This window comes from Anser anser, assembly GCF_964211835.1.
Source record: "Anser anser genome assembly, chromosome: 1".
In the NCBI taxonomy this organism is placed as follows: Eukaryota; Metazoa; Chordata; class Aves; order Anseriformes; family Anatidae; genus Anser; species Anser anser.
In genome coordinates this window covers 208,182,119-208,201,054 of record NC_139720.1, presented here as the reverse complement: position 1 = coordinate 208,201,054, position 18,936 = coordinate 208,182,119, and the positions used below count along the sequence as shown (strand labels likewise).

General features: G+C 42.5%; 1 protein-coding gene across 6 annotated transcripts in view; it reads right to left on the bottom strand.

Annotated features, from left to right (window-relative positions):
* TENM4 (teneurin transmembrane protein 4) overlaps window positions 1–18,936 on the bottom strand; it is a 1,267,116-nt gene that overhangs the window by 588,868 nt on the left and 659,312 nt on the right. For 3 of the 6 annotated variants that reach the window (XM_083820251.1, XM_083820252.1, XM_083820255.1), the window contains exon 5: window positions 15,435–15,594. The gene's annotated coding sequence lies outside the window, so the exon portion shown is untranslated. Of the gene's footprint in view, window positions 1–7,486; window positions 9,623–15,434; window positions 15,595–18,936 lie in introns of those variants that run through there. The other 3 variants (XM_083820254.1, XM_083820253.1, XM_083820256.1) reach the window with 1 other exon arrangement.

Sequence of the window (18,936 nt, the reverse complement as noted above, 5' to 3'; positions counted from 1 at the left end):
TAGTGCTGTCAATTACAGGAAGAGCGAGGCAGCTTTAATAATAAAAAGGCATTTGCAGTTTCTCATAACTATACTAAGCAAATTGTTTGGGCTGAAAATTTCCATGCCAGCTGTCTGCCTCGGGCTGAAGTTTTTTGGAAAATTTCAGTCAAAACAGTTCAGCAGATTCTGAGAACAAGGCTAGGGAAAAATATGTTGTTTTACCCATGTAAAAAAAATAAAAATGCCTTTAGCCTTCTCTCTAAAACCTCCTCTGGGATCTTCAGGACATCAGAGGAAGGACTTGAAATTTGCCTGGGAGAGAACTATTTCTTTTTTAATGAATTTTATGGGAATTTGTGTGAGTTTGGCCAAGTTTAGACATCTTTGACAAAACACTGTTGATACATGCTCCTGGGTGCACTTATGCGTGTTTTCCAGCTTCAATCACTTATGTTTCCACCTGTGTGGAACTAAACAAGATGGTTTGTGCTGTGGGGTGTGCCAGGTCTGCTGCTCAGTATAAGAACTGAAATCAGATATGCTCTCCTGAGCTTGGCATTCCTTGTGGGGTCATCCCCAGCCAGGAGGAGCTGGATGAGTTTGGGGTGGGAGACTTGGCATTAGAGGGATGTCACTGGGATCACAGGATAAGGCTGGAAAAGTTGAGGAGAGAACCATGGGATGGGTCAGGAGAGATCTGTTTTGGGGAGCAGAGTACTCTGTGAAACCAAGCTATGATAATCTGTTAGTTTAAGCCATTGACACATGTAAATGCCGAAGTGATGCAATGCAATAAAGCTACTAGTTCCATGAAGATGTCTTAAAAAAAATACCCCCAAAATAGACTAAAAGATCAATAATAAGATTTAAAATTGTATACCGGACACCCTGAATTCAAGGAAAAATAAAACAACACACACACAGAAAAAAAAAAAAAAAAAGAAAAGGAAAACACTGCAAGTTGCCTTAATGAAGTGCCCTGCCTGCCTGTATGATGCAGTCATTATTCCCAGGACTGGGTTTTATCCTGACCAACCTGGAGATAAAGCAGTGAGAACGGGGAGAAGAAGACAAGGTTTATGATCCCTGTCTCTTCCCTTTCAGAGCTGGGAGCTTTGTAGTGACTAAGCAGAGGACGGAGATACAAGGATGAATATGTTTCAGATTAACCAGCCAAACGATGCCCTGAGACTACGAGCAATGCTGGGCAAGTCATTTCAACCCAAAATTTCGTAACTGTGTTGAAACGAAGCATGTTGCAACTTCTGGATACTCCTTTTGATAGCTCAGAGTCTGCTTACGTGTCAAACACCCACCGCAGCAATTAGAGGCTGTGTGAACTTCGCCTTACCACCAAGTAACCCCCGACTGCACCTCTGTCTGCAGGAGCACATCTTGAGATCAGTTCTTGGGATTGCTCTCTGCTTTCTAGCACAAAAATTTGTGCCAACGCCAAGATTCTGATCACACCTTAAAGCCATCCACACAAAGGTCAATTTTCTGGAAATATCAGTATTCATTTGTTTCCGGTTGATGGGATCTGTGCTGCACCAAGCCTAAACTGCCAACACTTTGTGGATCAGCAAGGAGGAAGGAAATTTCAGCATCTCTCATGCTCCACCATTTTTTCTAACCGCTTTTGGCATTTACTTCTGAAGGTTTTATGACTAACCAGTCCATCCCTTCCTATTCTTTATATAAGACAATTGAGGATGAAAGTTTTCAACATCCAAGAAAACAGAGGCAGTTCAAAAGGAATTGGCAAAATACCAAAACCTTTCCATTATCACATTGGGAGATCATACATTCCAAATATGACTATATTCATATTCATATATGGCTGATGTGGTTGGGCTATTTAAGTCCAGGTGACCCAGCAGAAGAGATGTTTTACAACTTTGTGACCTCTGAGACTTTGCTTTCATGTGGGACTGCAGACTGCATTTGAAGACACTCTGCTCAGGAACTGAATCCTGGCTTCTCTCTCCCTCCATACGGCACAATGCAGAAAAACCAAACCTGGATTTATGCAGGGACCCAACACGCCCCAAGGCCTGAAGCACAATGCACAGCCCCAGATTCCAATTTTTAAGAAACCTGAAGGTCTTCAGTGCACTTACTGGAGTCTGCGGGGGAGAAGAGGAAGCCTGTGAGATCCCACCACATACAAAACACAGGGTTGAGTTAAAACTGCAAAAAGGTCCTGTTGTTTCCTGACTTTTGTCTAACTGAGCAGCCTCCAGAATATTTTGAAGAGTCTACATGTGCAAACAAAAGCAAGCTTCTACTCAGTGTTTAGAAAGAAAGATACACTGAATAGTCACCTAAAACCTGTATCAATGGGCAATGAGACATCTGCATCCACATCTGCTCTGGCAGGCTGGCTGGCACGCCTGCCACCAGTGCCATCGAGGTAGATGCAGCATGAAGCATGATTCTGGGCTGCCATGATTTCCTAGGCTGCAGCAAACACGACTTCACTAAATCCTGAGGAGAGATCAGCGAAATCTAATAGAATCATCCCCATTTAAATGGGCTGATAAATGCGACTCAGCAAGATTCTCCACCTAAATCGACTATCAGCAACTCTTCTTTTCTTTCTCTTTTTTTTTTTTTCTCTCTCCTCTCTTTAAGAAAAGGATGCGTTATATCCTAGAAAGCAAATTTTACTAGGAATAGGAACCTGAACTGCCAGTCATGTTCTGTCTCTTCTGTTTCTTTCTTCTGACTGCCAACACAGTGGAGGAACATAAATTTTTGTGTTTGGTGCTTTTACAGACATCTTTACATTAAAAATAATAATAAAAAAATCACCTCTGCTGATACTCAGCAGAACAATACATGATGAAGTTTGAATGCCAGTACAGAATAAACAGCTTAGTTCCCAGCAATTTGATATAAAGGTATCTGTGAGCAAGACTCAAACTTCCTAAGAAATTTAAACTTTCTGTAAGAAATGTTTGCCACCCCACACAGCCAAACACACATGCCCTCCTACTCAGATTTCAACTCTGCCTTTAAAGTATTCTCCAGGAAGAAAGATTCAGGACAGCTGGCAAAAAAAAAAAAAAAAAAAAAAAGTATACTTCTAGGAATATAATTTGACTATCAGCACATCAAAAGTGAAATGGCACAGAGGAATGCAAACCGACCATTTATACCTGAGTAGTAATACAAGTCCTATAGCCACACTACAGCATCGCTTCTCAAGCTATGGTGATTAGTTAGAGAAAAAAATTTCTCCAAGATTCTTTTCCTTTTTTCATCTAACAGCAAAGAGGAAACCTATGCATTTATATATTTAAAAAATATTTAATTGCAAGATTTTTTTCTCTCAAAGATACTGGTCAGGGCTCTATGAATACCCAATTCACTGGCAAGTGGTGCATGTTACTGTCTCAAAGAACCCAGCAGTGCTAATCTGTCAGCTCAAAGCAGAAGCAAAATATTTCAGCTTTTAGTTACAATAAGCTATGTGGATAGACCTTGTAAGAGAGCAGGTAACAGCCAGTCTTTAAATCTGAATTGACATTGATTTACAGAGTTTCATCTCTTTGAATCAAATCTGAAAGAGAGTTTCAAGCCACTTCACTTTTTGATATGACAATTACACATGTTTTTAAATACTGAAGAGTTTGCTTTAAAAAGAAAAAAAAAAAACAGTCTCAAGTGCCTATGGAAGTAAGATAAAAAGCTAAAGCAGCGTTAAATAAGATATCAAACAAGTAAGATTTTGTTTATTTTTCTTTCTTTTTAATCTTTTTCCCCGGTTAATTTTTAAACTAGCCTTGATTCGAAATCCCAGTATGAAATCACATATGTCATGCAACATTCATCCTGCCAAATCTCCCTCATCATGCTATTACTGCAATATTTGTAACTTTTGATCTGGAAACATCAAGTTATGTAAGATCATAGTTCTCCTTCTTACAAGGAGGTGATTCTGTCAGAAAATGAAGCAGTGAAGCGTTAACTTGAACAGAACTGGAAATGACTTTCCCAGGGAAAGGGTAGTTTTGCTTAAGCATCTTAGCTATTTTAAAGTGCAAGAGCTCAATGTTTTTTTTTTTTTTTTTTTTTTTTTACCATTTTCAGAGAAATGGTAAACTACCAGATGAAAAATAATCAAAGCGGAATCTTAATTGGAATATTGTACATGTTGTAGAGAGAATGAAATAACATTTTAGTTATTATGCACCCCAGGAAGCCAATCAAATCAAATAAAAGCACAAAAAAATCTCTCACTTTATAAAACAAGAGAACAACATTTTCCCTTGCCAGTGTGCTATCTGCTCACCAAAACAAAAGGAAAGTATCTAATTTAAATGAGTCAAGTAAAATAATTAAGATACAAGGAGTTCAAAAACCCAGTTTTCTCTGTGCAAATCTCTCTCCTTCCCCATATCCACTGAAACCAGTGACAACTCCCTTTTCCATCCATGTAGTAAAATAAATCATCTGAGGGGGGAATCTCCCCTCCCTCCCCAATCAAAACCAGACGAGAAATTTTACTCTTTTCTCTCAATGATTTTTTTCCCTGCCTCCCTATCCTGTAAAATCAAAGAAGGCAAATTCTCCCCAGAAAAGGTTTTCTAATCCAGGTCCCCTTGCTAATAAAAAAGGAAATTATGAAGTTCACTTGCGCACCTCCTTTTCCCCTTTCCCCTGCCAAAATCCAGCCTGAGAACCTCTTTTCATACTCACACAGCAACTCTTTCTCCACCCAAACATAAAATCTTCCCTCCAGGTCCCACCAATAAATGACAGATATATTGCAAATCTCCCCTTGCATGGAGATGAACACATGCATGAACGTATGTAGGGGAAGGGAGGGTGAGGCACGAAGGCAGGACTCCCTGCAGAAACGGAATACAGCTTAGTGCAGTGGCAGTAACTCCCAATCCTAGTGAGTTGTTTTTTTGGGGGAGGAAAGGGAAACTGTACCAGGTTGTGTGCAAAGGTACCTCCTCTTCTTTCTCTGCCCCAGCTGTGGGTGCACAGCCCGCACAGGGAGGTCCTGTGCTGATCTCTGCAGGGAGCACAACCCAGGTAACACCTTCACATGGACATAACTGCCCTCCTCGTCCCTAAATCTTCTGGCAACCAGCGCAGACCATAATTTCCCTGCTCATATGCTACCTTGGGGGTCACATTTACAGGGGCACGTAGCAGCGGGGAACCCTCCCGGCCCCAAAACAGCCCGCAGCAGCAAGGACTGATCCAGCAGCGTGGCACAGGCTGGGAGCTGGGAACCGAAGAGGGAAGGGCAGCTCGCAATGGCCACAAACAAGCAAATTCCTCCAGCCTCTTAACGCAAGCAGAGCCTGCTTTGAAGGCTTGTCTCACTGCAAAACAGTGCTACAGCAAGAGATGCGTCCTCCTACCTTTACGGGTAGGAACCCTGCCACACACACTAAAAAATATACAGCTGTACTCAGTGTTTTTTCCACCTAAGCCCATAAAAGTGCTACAGGCTGAGACGCCAAGTGGGAGGTGCCTGGCTCGGAAGAGGCCAATGAAATAAATTAAATACAAATCACTGGCTGAGCCCCAACCTCCCCCAGCCAGGCGGGGAGATGTGCGGCTCTCCCATGGCCGATGCCCTGCCCTGGGCTTCTCCTTGCCGGACTCAGAGTGCTGCTGCTGGCACATGTGCATAGGGTAAATCTCAGGTTTTGCAGGCACATATGGCACACACGTTGGGAGCAGAGCACTTTCCACAGGAGGGGAGGGGCCACCCTACGAGCAAACAATTTTCTTAGGGTCAGGGAGTTGGGATAGGTTGGGGTCTGCCAAGTTCCTCTGCCCAAATCCTGTGCCCCCAAGCCCGGAGCATCTCCCCCTCAAATTGCAACCCCCACCAACTTGCCACGCCACAGCAGAAGTTTACCTAGCAGAGCACACAGTCAACTTCCAACTTCAAAGCTTTGCACTCATTTTTGCATTTCTGTCCCTCCCCTCACATGGGACATTTGTCAGAAAAAAATAAAAATGCAGCTCTAAATTCAGGATGAGACTTCACTGCACAAAGTTAAGAATGGAGATGTGTGTGGGGTGGGGATGTGACATTATTTTATAGTTTAATGCTTTTTTTTTTTCTTTTTTTTTTCCCCCTTTTAATTAGAGAGAATTGAACTTTCCTGGAAGAACCATGAGTAAATGCATTCAAGATGCAGAAAGGTCTTGTCTATCTGGTCAATAAGTATTTAGCAAGGTCTGTTTTGGCTGTATGAAAATTGTGTTTCAAAAACTGGGGATCCCATAAGACAGGAAGGCTGTGGCATAAATATATATTTTGTTTTTCAAATGGTGTGCTTACATGGTTGTAAATACTGCAAATTTTTAAGCATGGTCATGGTAAGAAAGAGTAAATACACACTGCCTCATGTACTACTGAAACTGCTTTCTTTTCTTTTTAAGATTTAGCATACCTTAACTACTACTTACTTCAAAGTAAAATATCCCAGATATTTTAGATCTCTCTCTCTATATATATTTAATAAAACTTAATAACAAGATATAAATGCCCTTTGGTAGCATCTTGTTTTTATGTTCTGCAGCCCAAATTTGTATTTCAAAATGCAAATTGCTGAGAATATCAGCACAAGTCTGAACCACTGCATTTCTCTCAGGCACTCTAGCATTTTTTTTTCAAACGCCACACTGTTTGGGGGATCTTAATAGTGGCAGGGCATGGCTAGAAGCAGGGCTTTAACATTTAATGCCTAAGAAACAGATTTGTCACCCAAGTTGCAGCTGAGCACATTTTTTTCATAATTTTGGTTGAAGGCAAAGCCACCCCCGTGGAAAATGGGAGACCCCTTCCCCATCCCCGACTCTAGCACAGATCCAAATGTAAACACACACACACACACTCCCACAACACACCACCCTGCAGCAGGACATGGGGATGAGGCGGAGGGTTCAGACAGAGCAAAAGGAGCTTTGTGCAGCTGAGAAATACCGAGGCACTTCCTTATTTAATTTTTTCCTTTCTTTTTTTTTTCTCTACTCCCCCCCCCCCGGCACTTTTACTATTACATAAATAACACCGATTGATTTTAAAGCTGCATCCTTGCTCCAATGTCTCCAAATCTGCACTGCTGCTTCCCCCAGCACAGCCGCACCGCTCGGGGTGCAAAGGGGAAGGGCTGGGGAGGTCGGGTGGGAGAAGCCAACCCAAACGTACCCTGAAGCAAGGTCTGGCTGGGCTGAGGGTGGCTGGTCCCCAGCGCCCCAGCCTGGAGCCTCCGGCAGCATCCCTGGGCTCCTGCTGGATTGCTGCAAACTGTGCGGAGGGAGCAGCAAGGGCTGGGATGCAAGGGGAGAAAAGCAAGCTGGGCAGAGGGAGGGATGGTGGGGAGGAAAAGGCAAGGATTCAGGGAGCTTCTCCCCAGCCCCGAGCCGTGTGCCTGTCTGCTCGGTGGGGAGAGGAAGGGGGGAAGGGAAAACTGGAGGGAGGCGATCACACAAATGCACTTTTCGGAGCAAAACGCAAGCTTACCATGTCTGCAGGCTTCCCCACCAAAATGCCACTTATGTGTCCAGCGATCCCAAACTGGGCTACTACGGCCAGGCACCGGAGCTCATCTCAGCAGGCAGCTCGGCAATACACCACCGCCACCCCCAAAAATCAAAATCAAAATAAAAAAGACCGGTCCAGCTTCTTTCCTGGCAGGAATCGTCCCTGGTAGGACTGCCCAAAATAAGCAGCTGCAATCCAAAGGCTTTATTTAAAGCTTCCCCCCTCCTCCTCCTCCTCTCCTTTCCTCGCTCTCTCTCTCCCTCTCTCTGTTACACACAGAGAGAAAGAGAGACACACACAGGTTACATGAATGGGAGGCAGGAGCCGGCGCTCCCGGGCTGGGAATGACAGGCACACATGCGGCCCGCTGCTGCGCACCGCGGGCGGCTCGGGGCGGCGTGGGCACAGGGGCGGCATGGGAATGGCTTGGGCACGGGCATGGAGTGGCATGAGGAGGGGTATGGGGTGGGCGTGAGGTGGGAAGCGGGTGGAGGTGGGCATGGGGAGGAGATGGGCATGGGGAGGAGATGGGCATGGGAATGGGAATGAACATGGAATGGAAATGGGCATGGGCAGGAGATGGGCATAGAAATGGGCATGGACATGGAATGGAAATGGACATGGGTGGGAGACGGGCATAGGAATGGACGTGAACATGGAATGGAAATGGACATGGGCGGGAGATGGGCATAGGAATGGACATGAACATGGAATGGAAATGGAAATGGACATGGGCATGGGCATGGGCATGGAATGGAAATAGACACGGGCATGGGCATGGGCATGGGGAGGAGATGGTCATGAACATTTAAGGGAAATGGGCATGGGCATGAAAGGAAAATGGACATGGGCACAGACACAGCCGTAGGGAAGAAATGGACGTGGGCATGGGATATGTACATGGACATGAGGAGGAGATGGATATGGGCATGGGCATGGGGAAGAGATGGATGTGGGCATAGGTTTGGGCATGTAGAGGAGATGTGTGTGGGCATGGGGAGGAGATGGTCATGAGCATGGCCATGAGGAAGATATGGGTGTACACATAGGAATGGGGAAGAGATGGACGTGGGTGTAGACATGGGCATGGACGTAGGGAGGAGATGAACATGAGTATGGGGATGAGATGGGCATGGGCATAGAGAAGAGATGGATGTGGGCATAGGCATGGGCATGGCCATAGGTATGACTATAGGGAGGAGATAGACATGGCCATAGGGAAGGCATAATGTGAGTATAGGGAAGGGATGGGTAGGGATATGGGTAGCAGGTGGGCAGAAGCATGGTCATGGGAAGAGTATGGACATGGGCATAGCATGTGTAAAGGATGCATAGATCTGTGTGTGGACATACGATAGACATGGCATGGGCATGGGCATTGGATGGGAACAGGCATGGGCATGGGCATGGAAGTGGCACGTGCACAGCACAGGCACAGAGAAGTGATGCGTATGACATGGACATGGCATTGGCATAACATGGGCGTAGCGAAGAGATTGGCATGTCATGGGCATGGGGCAAAGATGGACAGGGACATGGGCATAGGGCACATGGACTGGGCATGGGAATGGGCACAGCATGGGTAGGGAATGGGCATGGGTCTGGGCGTGGGCATAGGCATGGAAATGGTAGTGAGATGAAATGTGTGTGGACATGAGTGTGGACATGGGCATCTGAAGGTAATAGGAGGGCAGAGAATGGGAATGAACTTAAGTCATGGGTTGAGCTTTGGCCTTGGCATGGGAATGGGATGAAATGGGGATAGGAGAGCTGCCTCAGGTGGTGCCTCTGTGCCCTGTCTCTGATGTGCCTCCCTCTGTCTTCCCAGGCTCAGCTGGGTTCCAGGGTCAGCTGGGTTCCAGAGTCAGCACATGTAACAAGGAGGAGAAAACCTCCGTTCTTTCCTATCCCAAGTTAGGCAACTTGCACAATGCCTTGCTTTTAGGATCAGGAAGCATCATTCACAGCGATGCCAGGAGATTATTGTTATTATTATTAATAATAATGCATAATTATATTGTTTAATAATTTAAACCAACTTCTCAGGAAGAAGGACTGCAAGATTTCAGTTGCATAATTTAAGATTATGTCTTCATTGAGAGGAAGACCAATGCTGCCAGTTTCTGCCTTTTAAATATTTGTATGATTTTTGTTGTTGTTGTGGTCGTTTTTTTGTTGTTGTTGTAGTTTCTTTTTTTTTTTTTTAATTTAAACTGTAATGATAAGAAATTACATTCATTTACTGTTTTTATTCAGCGTAGTCTGAAGGGGGGAAAGGTGGGTGGTGTGTGTACGTGTCCAGCCCTGCTACTGCTTTGTTGCCTGACCTCAGGCAGGTCCCTGATAACTTATTCTTGCCCAGATTCATAATCTGTTGCTTTTTACACTCAGTTTATCAGTTTCTCATGCACCTAATAATCACGCTTTTCTGTTTCAAGTCCCTCCTCAAAATTTACTCCTGCAAAAATTTTTAGCAACAGACTCTGCATGGCTTAAGCTGGCAACACAAATCTTGGAGTGATACTGGATTAGGCCCTAAAACTGCATTGTAAGAAGAGTGTTGAACATAATGGATTGCAGTACTTCATGCAGTGCTTTGAGGTACATGGGGACTGTCCTCTTTATGGCACACCTTTAAATCAGCCAGGTGCAAGTCAGCTATGTTCTGTTTTTTCTTCTTGTCCTAAAATTTCCAGCCTTTGAGGAAGGTAAGAAGGTGAGACTGTATTTTATTCCAAACCCAGAAATCAGGGTAAAAAGGCACACGACAAATCAGAACATTAACTTAAACAGTGGAGTTGTCGATGTAACGGTCTGCTTTGCAAAATAGCTGCTACTGTTCACTGTTTTTCCAGTCATACATATTAAAAAAGAAATACATTTGCATCGGCCTTGTTGCCTGATGGAATATATTCCACATCAGGAATCTAGGCTCTAGACAAAGGTAATTTAGGTCTCTGGAAGGGCAAAGTTTAATTGAGAAATATATATATTGTTAGGAATAGACCGTATCCAAATTCAATGGTAATTGTATAAGCCTTTCAAAAATCATACAGTATGCAAGCTTCCAAAATTTCTGAACAAGAAACATTTCCATTTAAATGCCAAGAGGCAATTTTCCCTCTCTTGTTCAATACTAAATCAGTCACATGAGCAGTTTGCATTTGATTTTAGAAAGGAAATGGAACATCTTCATTTCCAATTGCATATAACTTTTGCTTTTTCTTGTTCTTAGTGCTCTCACTTGTTTGCAGTACTTTCCTGCAGTTTTGAAATTCTTCCATTTGATCTGCCTGTTCCCTCCAGCTATTTATTTATTTAACTGTTTATCTATCTATTTATTTATTTATTTTAAGTCCAACAGCATTATTAATAGAACCTAGTAAACCCAAGTGTGCAGTAGCATACTGTTTGTTTGTATGCTGGCTGGTAAATCCAAGTTTAACAGATCAGCACTGTTTGTGTAATTGGCCTTTCCCTGTTAACTGAACTAGACAATGATGCTCTTGGAATAAAGAAAAAAAAAAAAAAGAGAGAGAGAACGATAGTAATTTAATGGGACAAAACGACTTTGCTTAGGAAAATCCCCCTGCTTCAGTTCACAGCAAATTACTGTGGTTGCAGAAGTGTGCCGCATACCAATTTTGAGCATATTTTATGAAGATGTTCATTTCAAAATGTCAGTGTTCACCAGCCTGCCATATTGTGGCTGTGTCCTGTACAACGGGTAGATTCGCACAGTCGAATGTTCCTTGTGAAGAGAAACTATTTACTCAAATTCCCTTCCAGATAATGCTTATGCAAAGTTCGTAAAGTAGCTACATCTGTGGAATGAGAAGGCAATTGAAAAAACTAAAGCCTATTAGACCTCCTGCTTTAGGAGACAGGAGAGCAAGTCCTGGAGCTGTGGTTCAGTTTAGCACTTAATAGTCCTGATGTTGGGTTATGTTTCCCTGCTGACATTTGCTCCCACAAACCTATGAAAACACCTGTCATGAAGTCCCCATTCATCAAGCAAAAAGTAGCAACATCTGCTGTGGTCAGAGGCTTCTTGCTGAAGAAGTTCAGCAGCAGAAGTGTCTTTGGTTGGTTAGGTCAGCCCTTTGCCAAGAGGTGCTGCACCACTGACAACCTCTGCTAAAGATTTTTTTTTTTTTTATTTTTACTTCCAAGAGAGTAATGCAGAAGGAAAAACTCATATATTTTAATCAATGGAAGTGAAACCATTTGCCTTTCAGAGACTATAAAATAATACACACCCCAGGGTTCAATGCTCTTTTCTACTCCTCCAGAACATTCTTAAGGGGAAATCACTCTTTTCTTGATGAAAGTGCAATTCAAATGTGGAAATATGCCATTCTTCATGCTTTCTCCATAGGGAGCAAAATGATTTCTGTAATTAAACCCTTTTTACCAACATTTCCTGATGAGAATAGCTTTTTTTAGACAAGGGGAAAAGCCATGTACAAAAGGGTTTGCAAAACCAGGTCTGGGGGGTTTGACCTTTAAGCCTCTGTTTGAATTAGTCATTTTGGTTGAAAGGTGCATGAGAATGAGGCAAGTAAAAGCTGCAGCTTAAGTTTCCAATCAGGCACTGCTGAAAGGACATGGCTGCAGGACAAAGGAAGGTATGAGTACCACTGCTAGCGTTACTCTAGATATTACAGATACCATTGGCCCTGAAAACATGCAGCCCAATGTTCAGAGCACTTTATCAGCCCCAAGTGTGTAGCCTGGGGCCCTGTTGGGCTTGTGATGTGGTCTGTACTACAGCATTGCTGCTGCACTGGTTCCCATGGTAGCTAGATCAAAGAAATCCAGCTTCTCTGATATATATCAGGCTGTCATGGCCAGTGTAGACAAAACTGGAGTCAAATACAAAGCTGAGCCCTTGTACGAGCTTTTGTAGGACTGGGACCTGAAGTCCACACCATGCTTCTTGTCACCACAAAGTGCATCATGTCATACACAGAGATCAAGATATGGGACCAAACTCTAAGCCACCTGCATGGCTGAGGGCTGAGAGCCCACTCCTGTGTGATGGACAGCAGGCTTGACCTTGAGCTAGATGCAGAGCTGAATCCTGGAATTCCCACTTGGAGATAGGTTACATCTCTCTGCCAAAACCCTTGAGCAAGGTGAGGGAGCAGAAATCGCAGGGGGCTCCTGACACATGCTTCGGGCAGGACTTCCCTCCTCCTACTCCATAGGATGCCTGCACCTTAATCCAGCCTGCATTAACTGGGAGAGATGTCTCCACCACTGGTACCATGAGATGGGTTCTGGTGAGATGCTAACACTTCATTTATTCTTTCATTTTATTATCTGATGCCCAGCAGGATGCTAAAGGCTGGAGAGGGTCCTTCTATCTTGACTGAGATGCCTTTTGTAGCATCTCAGAGGATCTCAGGGCTTAAGGAGGACAGAACTGAGCACCTACCCACTGTACTGGGCCTTATACCCACACTTTCTTTGTTTTCAAAGTACCAGCGTCTGTTGTCATACCTGAGAAATCAGCGGAGGCAGAAGATGGAGATGAGAGCCTGCTCCTGCTTACTCAGGAAAAGTTCCCATCAAGTGAGTTGGACATTTGCCTGAGTGAGTGTTGCAGGATTCGGCCCATATGCTTCTCAGCTCTTATATTTGCATAGTGCAGAATATGCTTACAGTACAGTGCCAATAAAACAAAACTATATACAGTAAGCACAGAAAAATCAAGAGCACAGTTAAGACCATTTACAAACAGCAGCTGAGCTCTGCAGCTGACGTCCAGGTTTATAATACTATCAGAGACCATGCGCTGTTATGGCTAATATGTACAAGACAATTATTTATAGGCAGTTAGACAGAAGGTCCTGTAAGCATATAGTTTTCTATTCTCCCTTCCTTAAGCTTATTATTTTTTTCTCTATGAATTATTTATATTTTAAATCTCTAAATGTGTTGTTAAAAGAAAAACAGCACAACAAATTCAAACAAAAAACTATGGAAACCATTTCAGGAGGTCTCTCATGGAAGATCCCCGTCCTTCAAGTGAAAGGGTCTGCTATTGTCTAAACCAGTTGCATACACCATATGTAGCTGACTTCATATAAGATATTGGTTCATTCATTCTGATGAAGTAGAACAAGGACCCTTTTGCTTCCCAAAATTCCACAGATATCTTATGAAGGAGGAAGAAGATTTGCATCAAGAAGGTGCAGATCATGTCAAGAAGAGTATAAATTGTCCAGAAGATCAAATTACGCCTTTTCATAGAAATATTTTCCTAAGTATTTAAAGCATTTTTTTTTAAATCCATGGGATAGGAGACAATACTTCTTAATCCACAGTATATGACAGAACAGCCATGAAAAACTGTAACACAATACATCTTCAGTAGAACTGGCCATTAGAAGAAACTCCAAACAATAATTACTCTATTACTGTACTGTGACTTCACATCCAATTTTGCTCATCTCGCCATACAAAATGGATGGAGTAGATTACTTTTATATTTTTAATAATAATGAAATGTACAGGATTTGATATAGAAGCATGGCTACCAGGGTGATAGGTACATATAAGATCCTATTTAGACTAGCTGTGTGAATGCGAATAGCTGTTAAATTGCAATGAAATACTGCATTATATCAAATAATATTTGAGATCAAATAAAACTTGGAAGGCCAATATGCAGTCATATTCAAGGCATAATCTCTTTGTGAAGGGGACTTTTTTCTGATGAAATCTGCTGCTTTAGACAACTGTGTAATATCTCCTTATTTTCCAGTAAGGCCACATATCTTGACAAACTTTAAATGACTCACTCTCGATTTATGCTTGTGCAATTTCAAAATTCATATGACTAGACCAATTCACATGCTAGATGCTCTTGGGAAATGAAAAGACAGTTATTTCATTCTTAGACAGCCCTGGTCTTATTAAAAGAACAGGTCTGAACTGGAGACACTTCCTTTCCCCTTTAAAGAACAACCTCTGAGACAGCAGAATAAAACTCTCCACTTCCCCAACACCTTCCATTCAGGCATCTCCTTTCCATGTATTGAACCAATCGTTGACCTTTGAGATGGCAAAGTAAGCATATTATTGTAAGATTAGAGAGAGAAAAAGTGAGCTTGTGGCAATGGCACAGCAGATCTGAGTACGATTACTGGCTCTGATGCACATTTTCATCACTTATTAATTTTGTAGGGCTCAACTCATCTCAATGAATCCTCAGCAGACAGGTAAGGAACATCAAAATTTTCTCTGTCCCCTGCCCAGGCCACCTGCATCAGCAGACATGCATACGAACAGAGAGTGATTGGGCTCTGCTCCTATTTTCTGCTGTGTCCTCCAGATAAATTGTGTTAGTTTACTGGCAAAATCTAGTTTGTATTATTGTTTGCACTTCAGAGTCAATATGGATATGGAAGAATAAGCTGAAATATATGCCTTGTGCATCATTAATAATAGTGTAGCCTCTCCATAGCTAAGTTACAATTCCCAAACACTTTATTTAATAGTAAGCAATTTATCATGTCTGCTGTACCACGATCAGGTAGTTCAGTATCCCCAATTTACAAGAGGTGCTATTCTTTGCACCTATTTGTACCGCTTACATCAAGACAGATCAACAGTTTGAATGCTAGCTTTCAACTCAGAAAATCCAGGTTCAGTTCCCTGGTGTAGCAAAAAATGATCTAGGCTTCAGTTTCCTGTATATAATACACAGATAAAAACACTTCCTCACTTTATCAGAAGTTGTGAGGATAAATGCATTAAAGACTGTAAGTCACATCAGTACTACAATAGCCATAATTATCTCAAATAGATACATGTAGTGCAAGTACAGCGATATTTAATACGTATCCTATGTGTATAAACCATGAGTCAGGGCTGATACAAACACAAGCTATGCTAAAGAGTTAAAAATGGTGCTTACTTGCATGCTTTTCCTTGGCTTACATTCCATTACAGTTTGTATGTCACAGACCAGATTCGACTCTCAGTCACGATGGAGCACGTCTGCTAAAGTCAGTGATTTTATCCCAGTTGTACACTTATGTAGGCAGGAGCCCATTGTCCGGGCTGAGACACTCGATCTGCAAGAGAAAGAATAAAAGGGCTCCAGTGTACAAAGTCATTCATTACAATTTGGAATGAAGAAGGAAATCAGTGGGGTTGCTGGAGGTTAAGCAAGGGCAGAAATTGGTCTTTTATCATTAAAATGCCATAGAAAAAAAATATAAAAAAGCAATGGATCTAATGCTACAGATCCCTACTCACATCTCTTTCTCCTATTCATTGCAAAGGGGTCAAAAAGAAACAATCACGTACATTTGCAGTACCAGATGCAAAATTAATTTATAACAGAATTTCATAAGCAAGCAACCTCTTTTGCCTAAGATGAATGAAATTTTTAAATGACCTTTATCCACTTTCAGACAAAATAAGGTTATTCGGATTGCCATCCTACATAAGTAAATTTTCTACAGTAAGTTTGAACTTAGAGACATGAAAATATCCCTCTGAAGTCAGTGAATATTTTTGAAGATTGGACCTGATTTTTTAAGAGCAAATTCTACAGTGGGGAAAAAAAAAAAAGGAAAAAAAAAGAAAAAAAAGTGATTACAGAGCTTTAGATACTGAAAGTACATCAGATTACTGGAAAACGTGAAGTTAAAGTTGTTCTGAAATGCTCCAGCAGCTTCTTTGCACGCTTTATTTCACTGGATACCCTTAGCTGTGATGACTTTGTACATAGTATCCAGAGCACTAGATACTTTTGTAGCTATCAAACAGATTTAAATAAAATTGTAAGTAATGCCATTTCTTTCAAAAATTCTGAGTAATACAGCTTTCTGCAACTTTTTATTCTCTTCATATCAAGACAGCCTCACCCTGCAGCCAGCACCCATAAACAAGCATCCAGACTTCAGATAATCACAGCAGTGAGGAGGACTCAGCATTCTCACTTATCAACAACTCCTTAGACAGGAGTTTGGGTTCAACCAAAGGTTTCTCCCCTCTTTCCTAGGGAATCTGGTAACCACTGGAGGTTGGTTTTGCTCATATATCATTTTTACATACGATAATCCTCACAACTATGGCATTTCACCTTTCTCTTCTTTTATACTCCCCACCTCTTCATGCCAGAAGTAACTGCAAGGGTCCAAAGGCTGCTGCAAAGAGGAGATGCTATAAAAATCACCATCTGTATCCAAGAGGCTAAATAAAGTATGTGCTTGATTCTGTACACTCAATGATGAGTGTAACAGGGACCAAACAACCACAAAATTGAACCACTCCCGTACACCAGTACTTCTAAGCCCCAAAGAGGGGTTGTACAAGTTAAAGCTTTACTATAGCATTAGCATATTTAATGAGTACAGAGTTAGAGACTGATATTTAGGTAGTGGTTCAGGATTTGGTTAGACAGTAGATTTTAAAATGGTCTTTTTTATTATTTATTTATTTATTTGTTTGTTTATTTATTGTCTGAAATGTCCAGATATAGGTTATGTTGCCAGTTGGACTTGATCATGTGTGATCCAGACATTTTCAGAGTGCAAGTGGATCAGAGGGTGGGTTCAGTCATTTGCAGGATCAGATGCTACATTAATATGCTATTTAATTTGTCTTATTGGTCCGGGTAAAGAAAACCAATAAAAAAAGGTTTCATGAGCCTATTGGGTCAGATTAAAGGAAGTCACACGAATGCCTTTAAATGACAATACACAAAGGAGTAATGGAGATTGACAAATCCGCCTTCCTTTTCCTTTCACTTTTGAATGAGTAGCTACCCCAGTTTGCAGTGACTCTACCAAAGATAGAGCAAGACTTAAACTCACACCTTCAATACAAAGTAAGGCACTTACCCTACCACTGTAACTCTCTGCAGAAGTGCCTGATGCATGACATTATTTTTTTAAGGGCATAATCCCTCCATCCTATAGCTCCTCACTATTAGCACTTAGACCTGACGGCCTCTTTTCCTAAGGAAATAAGGCTTTTACAGGAATGCTGTCTGTCCATCTGGCTCCCCATCTGCCAATCCTGCACCCAGCAGTATATTCTGAACCTGGTGGCTAATTCCACCCTGTTCTCTAGAGGGGCAAAAGCTTAAAAGATATAAATATCCTGAGTTTTATGAAAATCAGTGATGCGGGAGAGGAGAATGGCAAAGTGAAAGGTGTAAGTGAATGGCGGTGGGATAAGCTCGTTAGCTAATTGCTTGGCTTGGGCTGCCAGCTGGCCAGTCCGCATGTGCAAACTGGCCAGCACAGAGACCTGTTAGCAGCCTCTTGGACCTCTGCATGGTGCATCCGGCCAGCCAGCGGGGCAGGAGACTTTTGTGGAGGGAGTGAGTGTGTATGAGGTAAGGGAAAAAACTGATAGGGAGACACGCTAAGGGCAAAGAGAATCACAGAATCACAGAATTGTAGGGGTTGGAAGGGACCTCGAGAGATCATCGGATCCAACCCCCCTGCCAAAGCAGGTTCCTTAGAGCAGGCTGCCCAGGTAGGCATCCAGATGGGCCTTGAATATCTCCAGAGAATGTGGTGTTATTGAGGTGGAGGAGCCAAATAAAGGATGGTGGGCATGATTTATTATTATTATTATTATTATTATTATTATTATTATTATTATTATTATTATTATAGGGATTTGTGATTTAAAGTGGTAACAGAGAGACCTGCTTGTTCCTCCTGCGTTGGAGGACAGGGTTGGGCTTTGCACCTCCAGTGAGGGTTTTCCTTATCTTTTATCTTCAGAGCCTAAAAACAACCACTCTGGTCCCCATAATCATCTGCCTTGCTTTGGATGATTACCAACAGCGAATGGTTGAGGAAAGAGCATAAAAACATGACCAAAGAACAGACTACAAAAGGAGCCTTATTATTTCCTCCCCACAACCAATAAAGAGAAGCACCAGATGACAAACTGGACATTTCAAATATTCAGTTTAAAATGATCTTAGTATGGGCATTTTTTGCTGCAGTGTCCATAACACAGCATCCAGATTCCCCATCCCTGTGGCCTTGAGCAGCGCCTGGAGCAGGAGTTTCCCTGGCACAGTGGTGAAGTGGTGCAAGCATTGCTGCTCTGCTTACCTCCACGCTCTGGTTGCAGGACCGGGGTTCCACAGTGAATTGCTGACCATGGTCCAACCATGGAGAATAAAAACCTACGTCTGTCTTGGTCCTGTCATCAGTTAAGTGGATCCCACTGCTATTCAGTCTTTCAAATACATTTTGGCATTATTTAGTGCCATCTCCACTTCCATAACATTTGCTTTTCCCCATTTCCCCACCTTCTTACAACTTAACTCCCCCTTCAGTGTTTAATGTACATTCACCCACAGCACAAAACCTGAAGCACAAGACAGATGGACTCTCCAAAATTCAGCTTAATTCAGGATTTCAGATGGTAAGGTGCCCAAG